The sequence below is a fragment of the Ceratotherium simum genome, chromosome 11, assembly GCF_057802395.1.
Source record: "Ceratotherium simum simum isolate JZ-2026a chromosome 11, ASM5780239v1, whole genome shotgun sequence".
NCBI classification, from domain to species: Eukaryota; Metazoa; Chordata; class Mammalia; order Perissodactyla; family Rhinocerotidae; genus Ceratotherium; species Ceratotherium simum.
Genome location: NC_141910.1, coordinates 39,608,340 through 39,617,687, shown reverse-complemented (window position 1 = coordinate 39,617,687; position 9,348 = coordinate 39,608,340). Strand labels below are relative to the sequence as shown.

At 56.6% G+C, this 9,348-nt stretch overlaps 1 long non-coding RNA gene across 2 annotated transcripts in view; it reads right to left on the bottom strand.

Moving 5' to 3' along the window:
- The window catches only part of LOC147915978 (uncharacterized), a 32,388-nt gene that overhangs the window by 20,718 nt on the left and 2,322 nt on the right, over window positions 1–9,348 (bottom strand). Inside the window, exon 1 of one of the 2 annotated variants that reach the window (XR_015553659.1) lies at window positions 6,533–6,828. The exons of the other annotated variant lie outside the window; for it this stretch is intronic. This is a non-coding gene — a long non-coding RNA (uncharacterized LOC147915978). Of the gene's footprint in view, window positions 1–6,532; window positions 6,829–9,348 lie in introns of those variants that run through there. 2 annotated transcript variants of the gene reach the window in all.

Sequence of the window (9,348 nt, the reverse complement as noted above, 5' to 3'; positions counted from 1 at the left end):
GCAGAGGGCGTGAGTCTCAGAGCGGGTCACCCTCCTTGCTCCTGGCACAAGGCTGGCCCCAGGAAACACTTGACAGGGACGAGGTGGCTTGGGTTGACCTGAGTTAGCTGTGCTTGGGTAGAACATGACTGGAGCCTCTCCACTTCTCCACCAGCCCCAAGCCCATCGGCTCTGAAGGGGAGTTGCCAGAGTTAGCAAAGAAAAATACAGGGTGCCCAGTTAAATGTGAATTTAAGACAAATAATGAATCATTTTTTAGTATAAGTATGTCCCATGCAATATTTGGAATATACTAATACTAAAAAAATCAGTGATCTTTTATGGGGGCACCCTCCCCTCCAGGAGCCTGTTCCCAGAGAAGCCCCTGCCCTGGCCCAGCTGAAGGCTGTGCCCCAGCCCAGATTCTCAGTCGAGACTCCTACCTCAGCATGAGGTCTGCCCCGGAAAGGGACCATTCAGGATAGGAAGTGGGGCCAAGGAGACTTGACAGAAGCCCACAGCCCTGGCAGTCCATATCTCAAGCCATTCCCGTCACTGCCTCGGTCTGAGACACACCCCGCACCCCATCTGTAAAATGAGAGAACTGGTCCAGGGTGCAACTCTAAACCCCCTCCTCACTCAGTTGGATTTAATAAGTACTATTTACTTTAGGAAAGAAGACTCTCTAACCTCTGCTCTCATGAGGGACCTTTCCAAACCCAGCCTGGCTTCCAAACCCAGCCGTCTTTAGGCAGCAGCCTGGGCCCCCTCTGCTCACCTCAGCCTGGAGCCCCTCACTCAACGGCAGCTCCCACAAATCAAACCTACAAGGACACCATTGGAAAGGACCCAACAACCAGCCACCCACAAAAAAAGCACACAACAGCAAAAGCAGAGAGTCACATAGACCCATTTACTTAGGAGAGAGGGAGGCAGATAAACCCAGACACACAGAGAAGCCCTCACACGCACAGGACGGGAAAAGTGCCCACTGAGCACCCACCCAGCACACACACCCCACCCAGACACATGCCACACACACACACACACAAACTGAGCACAAATCATACACTCACTGAAGGTGGCCACTATCACCCATGTCCCCAGCCACGCCTCATCTGGGTTCTCATCCTGAACCCCAAATGTCCACGGCATTTCTGGGGCTAAAGCTTCTCCCAACTGCACCCCTCAAGCTGCTAAAAAAACCTGAAGGTGTTCCCAAAGAGCTTTGTTTTTCACACCAAGCTAAAGCAATAGAGTACTTAGAAGTTGGATTCCGGAAGATGTTACCCCAAATGGTGAAGATGACGATGATGATGACCATGAAGACGACAACAACCACAACCGTCAGCATTTATTGAGCGCCAGCTGTGCCCCAGGAACTGTGCTAAGTGCTTTACATACATCACCTCATTCAACCCTCCCAACAATGTATAAGGCAGGAACTGTCATTATGCCCATTACAGATGAGGAAACTGAGGCTCAGAGATGTTCAATGAATGCCTCGGGAGAGAGTCCAGCATCTGGCCCCAGGGCTGTCTAACTCCCAAACACAGCCTTACCCACAAGGCCACATGGACAGGTCCGGCCCCTGGGTGAGGCACGTCTGTGAGCTCGGGGTCCCCTCGCTAACCAGAGACCCAGGGATCCTCCGGGGTGAAGGGGGCTGGGAGGGCTGACTTCCCTCACCCTCCTTGTGGATCTCTGCCCCAGGGAATCGGGCCCAGGCCCCTCACAATAAAAGAGCTCCTCATAAGAGGAGAGATCTGCCTCTGCTCAGCTACCAAGAGCCCTGGTCTCCAAGCCCACCCAGGGAGGGTGCAGAGGAGGACCCTGAGGAGCCGCTAGAGAGGGCTGTCTCAGGGAGACCAGCCTCTGGGACATTCTTAACCCCAACTAAAGGAGGGGGGCACCCTTCACAGCCTCCAACCCTGCACTGGGGCCTGGCTAACAGCTGTTCCCAGCTGGAGGCTCTCTGTGCCCCCCACCCCGTCAGTCCCCAGGGGACATGGAAGCAGCTTTGATGAAGCCTATCAAAGCATTCTTGTCCTTACAGCTGTTTCCCGGGAGGGCCACTGGAGCCACAATAACCCTCACATCTGTTTAAGGGGCTGGGGGCTGGTACTCTACCCTCAGCCCTTCAGGAGGGCTGCTGCCCATCAGCAGAGGGGAAAATGACTGTGCACATCCGAGAGACACAGTTCAGAACCTTTGACCATTAGGACTGGAAGGGGCCACCCATCCCCATTTCACAGATGACTTAACTGAGGCCAAGCCACCCCCTGCTCCCAAAGGGTTCCCTACACAGATCCCACTTCCCCACGGACTCTCTAGGCAGGCCCTGGCTCCTTCTCCTCTGGCTCAGGTCAGCCTCCATGCACACAAGACATGACCGGCCCAGAAAGAGGTGTGAGGGACACGCGGGAGTTGAAGGCCACGTGGAGGGCAGGCTGGTGTCTGCTCTGAGACGCCTGCTCCATCTCATTCTCCTGCATGAGCCACTGCCCCCTTCTCGCCCACTATTTTATACCCAATCTGTGGATTCATTTAAATCAGGGTTTCTCAGCCTCAACACTGTTAACATTTGGGGCTGGATATTTCTTTGTTGTGGGGGCTGTTCTGTGCATTGTAGGACGGCTAACAGCATTCCTGGTCTCTACCCACTAGATGACAGTAGCACCCACCTCCCTGTAGTGACAACCAAAATTATCTCCAGGGGCTGGCCCAGTGGCGTAATGGTTAAGTTCCCATGCTCCGCTTCAGCAGCCCAGGGTTCACAGGTTTGGATCCCAGGTGCGGACTTACTCACTGCTTATCAAGCCATGCTGTGGCAGGCGTCCCACATATAAAGTAGAGGAAGATGGGCATGGATGTTAGCCCAGGGCCAATCTTCCTCAGCAAAAAGAGGAGGATTGGCAACAGATGTTAGCTCAGGGCTAATCTTCCTCACCAAAACAAACAAACAAACAAACAAACAAACAAACCACAAAACTATCTCTAGACATTGCCAAATGTCCCCCGGGAGCAAAACCATGCCAAGTTGAGAACCACTGATTTAAGTGGGCTTAAAGGAGCATGTATGGACTGTCCCTTGTGTCTTGCCAAAGGTACAGGGAAGGTGACATAGGTATTCCCTCCTGAGGCCTGGAGCTCCTATGGGGCAGATAGGATAATAAAGGTACCCAGGACAAAGCAGTGTGTGCCAGGAGATCCTGTAACAGGCTGAAGTCGGGGAAATCATTGAGGCTGGGATCCATCCAGGAAGGCTTCCTGAAGGAGGAAGAATGTGATCTGGGCCTTATACAGGCAGTCTGGGAAGGATTCAGTTTAAGAGGAAAATCTCAAAGACAATGAGCAGGTTCCAGGGTGGGGATGAGTGGAGACTTTCCAGGGAGGGGGCAGGAGGGTGACGGCAGCTGGCTGGATTTTAACCTGCAGTGTGTTACGGCTGTCTTCCTCCAGGGCAGGTCCTGGAGCCCAGAGCAGGGAAGATGTTAGGGATGAGTGGGGAGGGGGAGATGGGGGAATTGTGGCATGTCTGAGCTCCTAGGGGGCAGGTAGAGGCTTGTTTCTCCCTGAATTCCCAGCACCCAACGCAGAATCAGGCTAAGGAAATGCTGAGATGAAAAAGCTGCTGGTGATGTGGAGAAAAGGTCTGACGAGGAGGAAGGCAGGCCTGGGCTCTGGAGGGTTGGGAGGACCATCACTGGATGGTGAGGGTGCTGATGAGGGGACCCAGCCAGAGGGCAAGGAAGGGACCCGACCAGCCCCTCGCCCTGATTTCTCAGGGTCCGCCCTCACCTAATGTCTCCCCCACAGTCCATGGGGGATGGGGCCGGGGGCCAGTGGGAGGTAGCTCTAATCAAGGGGTAGCTGCTGGGCCAGGAGCAGGTCTCCCGGCTTCCTGCCAGGCTGCAGACCTCTCTCTCTTTGGAAGAGAATTCAGCGGGTTCATGCGAGGAGAAAGGTGAACTTCTTGGCCTAGGAAGGTCCCTTCCCAGACAGAAGCACTGGCTCCCCACTCCCAGTCTGGGCTTTCTGAGCCATGGGTGCACGTCCACCCTCAGACTGGACTCACTGAGGGCAGAGGCGACACCTTCCCGGGGATCACCCTAGGGAAATGCAAAGTGTGGGGCTGGTGCTGCCCACAGGGAGCTTCTGGACTGACTCATCAGCAGGGGGCGCTGTGGGCTCAGGCACAGGGTTTGGACAGCTGGAAGGGTGGAGACTAGACCCGACTCCAGTATATCCTGTTACATCCCCCACCCCAGCCAGGTTCGCCTGCCTTGGACACAGCAGGGGCTCTACTTCCTCCCAACGTCCCAGCCTACCCCATTCTCCTCCCCTCCTCTGAAAGAGGAAGAAGGGGCAGGAATTATTATGCCCATTTTGCAGATGAGGAAACTGAGCCATATAAATGCCGAAAAGACTGGAAGGGATAGCAGCAGGGCAGAATGGATGGAGTCTTGGCATTGGAGCCAGTAGACCCAGGTTTGCAAGGGTACCAGTTCAGCATCTCACTCCCAGCGTGGTTGGGGGCAAATTTTGGGGCCTCGACGAGCAAACCACTGCAGTTGCTGTAAGGGAGCCTAGCATGGCAGCCCAGATGGCCCCAGGCTGAGAACAATTCTGACACTGGGCATCCCAGCCCCTGTGGACAGCACCGGGTCCTGGGAGGAAGGCTGGTGAAAGGGGACAAGGCAGGCTTGCTCAAGCCATTGTCTGAGGGAGAGAGCAGACAGCCAGAAAGGGGACCAAGTCGGGGGTCTGAACAAAGGGCAGAGGGGACAGAGGGGCTGTGCTAGAGAGCTCCAGGGAGGAGAGGGGGGCCGAGGTGCCCGCTGTGCTGAGTCGTCTGCACTTTCTCCCAGGTCCTAGTAATTAACAACAACAGTGGAAACCATGGGTGCCATTCGCTACACTTCCTGGTGTGCCCGGCTCTGTGCCAAGCACTTGACTGACTCAATTACCCATCCTGGGGAGCAGGTAATGGTATCACCCCATTCGATAGATAAAAACAGGAAAGCTCCGAGAGATAAAGTAACTTGTCTGAGTTCCCCAGCAGGAAAGGGGCAAGACAGAATACCACCCAGGTCTGCCTGGCACTGCTCTCTTGGTGGGGTCGGGGTCGAGGTGGGTGCAGTGTCGGGACAGAGCTCTGATGGCTTCCTCTCAGGGACAGTGGTGGAGGAGAACCAGCCCTGGCCCAGGTGTGCTATCTGCTCTCAGGATCTGCTCACCAGCTTGCAGGGTCACAGGAGTGACCTCATTGGTGGGTTTTTTGGTTTTTCTGTTTGTTTTTTCCTTTTTCCTTCTAAGAACAATTCATTTTGGTCAAATAACTAGAGTTAAAGCGACTGGTGTTGAGAAATCTCCCCCACCCCCTTCCCTGGCCCCAGGCAGTGACATTTGAGGAACTGTCTCCTGGGGCCATGGAGGATGCTGTTGGGGCAGTTCAAAGGGTTGGCTCTTCTCCCTGCCCAGCCCCACCCACTTCCCCCCACCACCTCCCACACCTGCCGAGCTCGAGCTCGGGCGGCCTCCCACCATGGACTGAGGTCCAGCCCCAGCGGCCTGAGCTGAGCCTTTCTCTGTGGCCTCTCGGCCTCGCCCCTTCTGCTATCCATCTCAAGTGGTGGGGAGAAGGCAGAGCAGGACAGTGTGGGGAGAGGAACTAAACCCTCCCCTCTCGTCCCGCCCGGCCTCAGAGGAGGAGACCAGGGTGAGGCTGAAATGGAACAGCACATGTCTCTGGTCACCTCTGTCACCACTCTACTGACCCCATGGCACCTTCCATGTGGCACTGACCACAGGTCAGCATTGAGAAGGGTGACAAGGTGAGGGGGGTGAGAGGGAACGCTGGCCACAGAGGAGAAGGACTGGCTTGGGCTCTGAGGAGGCTGCCCAGGCCGACGAAGGCAGAGGAAAGAGTTAGGGCACCTGAGAGAGCTGCGTCCCAGAGCAGAGGGGCTGGATGGAGAGGCTGGACCCAGCTAGGCCTGCACCAGACAGAACTGAAGAACAGATGTCTGAGCCAGCAGAGGGCTGGACTCGGGGTCTGCACCCCAAGCCTACAGCGGGACACACTGAAGGGCGAGCAGCTTGGCACACATCTGAACAAAGAGAGAGGGAATAAGTAGGGGGCAGGGGTGGAAAGTGTCTCTCAGGACTTGACTCCAGACAGCACTTCCTGGGAAGTAAACTGAGGCCCCAGTGCAACAAAGCAAGAAACTAGGCCACGCACCTTGAGGCTAAAGGCCAAGTAACTGAGGGTCCCAATTTACCTGCCCTGGTAGCTTCTGGCAAGAGAGAGCCCTCCACTGCCTTTCCCTGCAGGATGTGCCAGGCCAGGGGCCGCAGTGCCGAGAAGAAGACAGAGGCGGTGGTGATGTCAACCAAGAAATTAAGTAAGCAGAGGAGCTGATAACGCTGCCCAGCAAGGCCACCTGCGGGCAAGGTGACTCATCGAGACGGGACCCACATCACAGGGTGCTTGTTGTTGTGCCCAGACTGTGGGACGGGGAAGGAGGGGGGGCCGGGACAGGTTCCTCACCCAGTCCTCTGCTCAGTGGAGAGGTCTCAGAACACAGTGTCCTCCGCCTCCGAGCTCGCCGCCAGCTCAGGAAACAGCCCTCCCTCCGCTGCTGTGATTATCTTTGTCCACAGTGTTTGGTGTGTGTTTGTGGGGCATGGCAGGGTGGTTTCCCCACCCGTGTCCCGCTGGGCGCTCCAGGTACCAGAGATTGCTAACAGCAGAACAGTTGCTCCCCCTGGTTGGACGACTGTCTGTGGAAACAACACCACCGGATGGCAAACTGCTAACCGCGACCACGTGGTGTCCTCATGGAGGGAACAGCCTGTTCCTCTTGCAGCAGCACCTGTAGAGTTCCCTCCACTCATCGCTCCCTCTCCCTTGGGCCGGCTGAGGGGGCCAAAACTGTCGTGTTCTTCCCCAGCCCCAGGGGCGCCACGTACTGTCATCCAAGTTGAGAACTGTACAACTGGAGGGGGCACCATTCACTTTACAATGTATGTGCCAGACCGCATGGCTGTGCTGGGTGGCCCTGCCCCTTCTCATTTCTAAATTACGTCCCACTCCTCTGCCTAGAATTATCTATTTAGCTGGTCCTTCATAAATTTGTCTTCACACCAGACTTTCTCCCATTAGCATAAGCTTCTTCCTCTACCACCAGACTCCTTTTATTCATTCATTCATTCCACAAAACATTGTTGAGTTTGTGCCAGGTACTATTCTAGGCAAGGGAACAAGACAGACCCTCCCTGAGCTCACGGAGCTCACATCCCCCCCCGGGGGGGGGGCACAATAAGTAAATAATCTGATATATAAAACTGCAAGTGACATAAGTGCCATGAAGAAAAATAAAGCCAGGCCAGGAGGAGGAGGGTGATAGGGCCTTGCTTCAGCTAGGACTTTCCAGAAAGGTTTCTCTCTGAGGAGGTGGCCTGAGCGGAGACCTGGAGGCAGTGAGGGAAGGAGCCTTCCCGGCAGATCCCCTCCTGCCAGGCCTCCCACGCCAAAAGAAGTTTCTCTAATCCTGCCTGGGTCTGCCAGGAGCCTGTGGCGTGGCCTGGGGCACTCGCTTCCCGGCGCTGGGTGTCCATTTCCTCCTTGACAAACAAGAGGCCCGGTCGCACTGGCTCTCCCAGGGCTCCTCCAGCATGAATTCACTCACCTGTAGGCATGAGGAACTTCATGACAGGAGCCTGGGTTGGAAGGCCAGCTCAGCCACCTACAAGCTGTGTGATCTCAGGCAGGTTACTTGACCTCTCTGAGCTGGTTCCTTATATAAAATGCCTACCTCAGGGTGTTGTGAAGGATTCAATGAGCTTGTGGATATAAAACCACCTGGTGTATAGTAGGTGCTTAATAGAGATCTAGGATCACACCTGGGAGAGGTGAGGTGATGAGGGTGGGGGGAAGAGGTGCTGTTAACCCGTTGCCTTGCATCAAAGGAGCCTGGAGAGAGCAGTGCCGACCTAAGGACAGGAAGCTCTGCTGGCTGCCTGGTTGTGCAGAGAACAGCGCGGGGGCCTCGGGGCGGGGACCCTGCCTCACAGACCCAGGCGGGGGAGGGGGGCGTGCGGGCTTGCGCACTCCGCAGTGACGTCAGAGGTGAGGGTGGGGCGGGGAGCGGCGGCGCAGGCCGGGGAGCCGTGGCCCCACCGCCTTGCTTTCAACTTCCTCTGCGGACCGGGGTGTGCTCCGCTCATCTTCTTCCTTCCCCCTTCCTTCAGGCTGTTTTGGGGGAGCGCTTCCACACTCAGCTCCAGTCACTGTGCCCCCTTCTCAACTCCCAGAGCCCTAGATGGAGAGGTGAAAGTTCATGCTGGCCCAGCCAGGTCAACAGGTCTTTCCCGAGGCCCCCTGTGTGTCTGGGCTCCTCGACCCTCCGGGAGCCCCAGAACAGCAAGCCGCAGCCGCCAGGCGTGGGGTGCAAGCGGTAACAATAGTCGGCGCTGCCGGCCGCCTCGGCCGCGCACTGTTCGGCCACGACCTCACTCGACGTGCATCTGATGATGTGGGAGTTCTTATCCCTTTGCTAGTTGAGGACACTGAGGCCCCAGGAAGTAGGGCTCTGGGCACTCAGGCAGCAGGGTTGACCCGCGTTCTTGCAGGAGACGGCCTGAGAGGAGCCTTGCAAGGCAGAGGGCACTGGGAGAGGCAGAGGCAAGAGGAGGTGGGTGCAGCAGCCTGGGGCTGGGATGGGGCATTAGGGGGATGTCTGTCCCACAGATGGTTGCAGGCCAAGGTGTGAGGCCTCCCCCAGCCTCCGCCCCCCACCTGCTGCATTAGGGTCCCCAGGGTGGCACTCTGAGTCTCCAGCGAGCTCCCAGGTGGCCTGGAAGCTGCTGGCTCAGTCCGGGAGGCCAGAGCTGGGCTGCCAGCCCTGATGAAGCCCGTTTCTCAGGCCCCTCCTGGCCCTGGGGCAGGAAACAATAATAGTGACAGCTAACATTTATTGACAACTTTCCCACACAGCAGGTGCTCTGCTCCGAGCGTTGCATATATGAACCTATTTAATCCTCACATCTCTGGGAAGGAGGAAACTGGGGCACAGAGAGGTTAAGTGACTTGCCTAAGGTCATACAGAGCCGACAGTCAACCCAGGCTGCGAAGTTCCAGAAGCCACCCTCACCTCCCCTCAAAGCCGGGTGTCCTGGAGCAGAGAAGGTGCCAGGCCAGGGGGTTGTGCTGGACCTGGCAGGCGCTAGGGAGCCACGGCAGGTACCCGCCAACCAGCATTTGCGTGATGGACCACGGGTACACGGGCTCTACCCCACTGAGGGCTGAATGCGGGACCCATCCTATGGGGATATGGTTTTGACAGGAGAAGGAGAAGGAGGGCA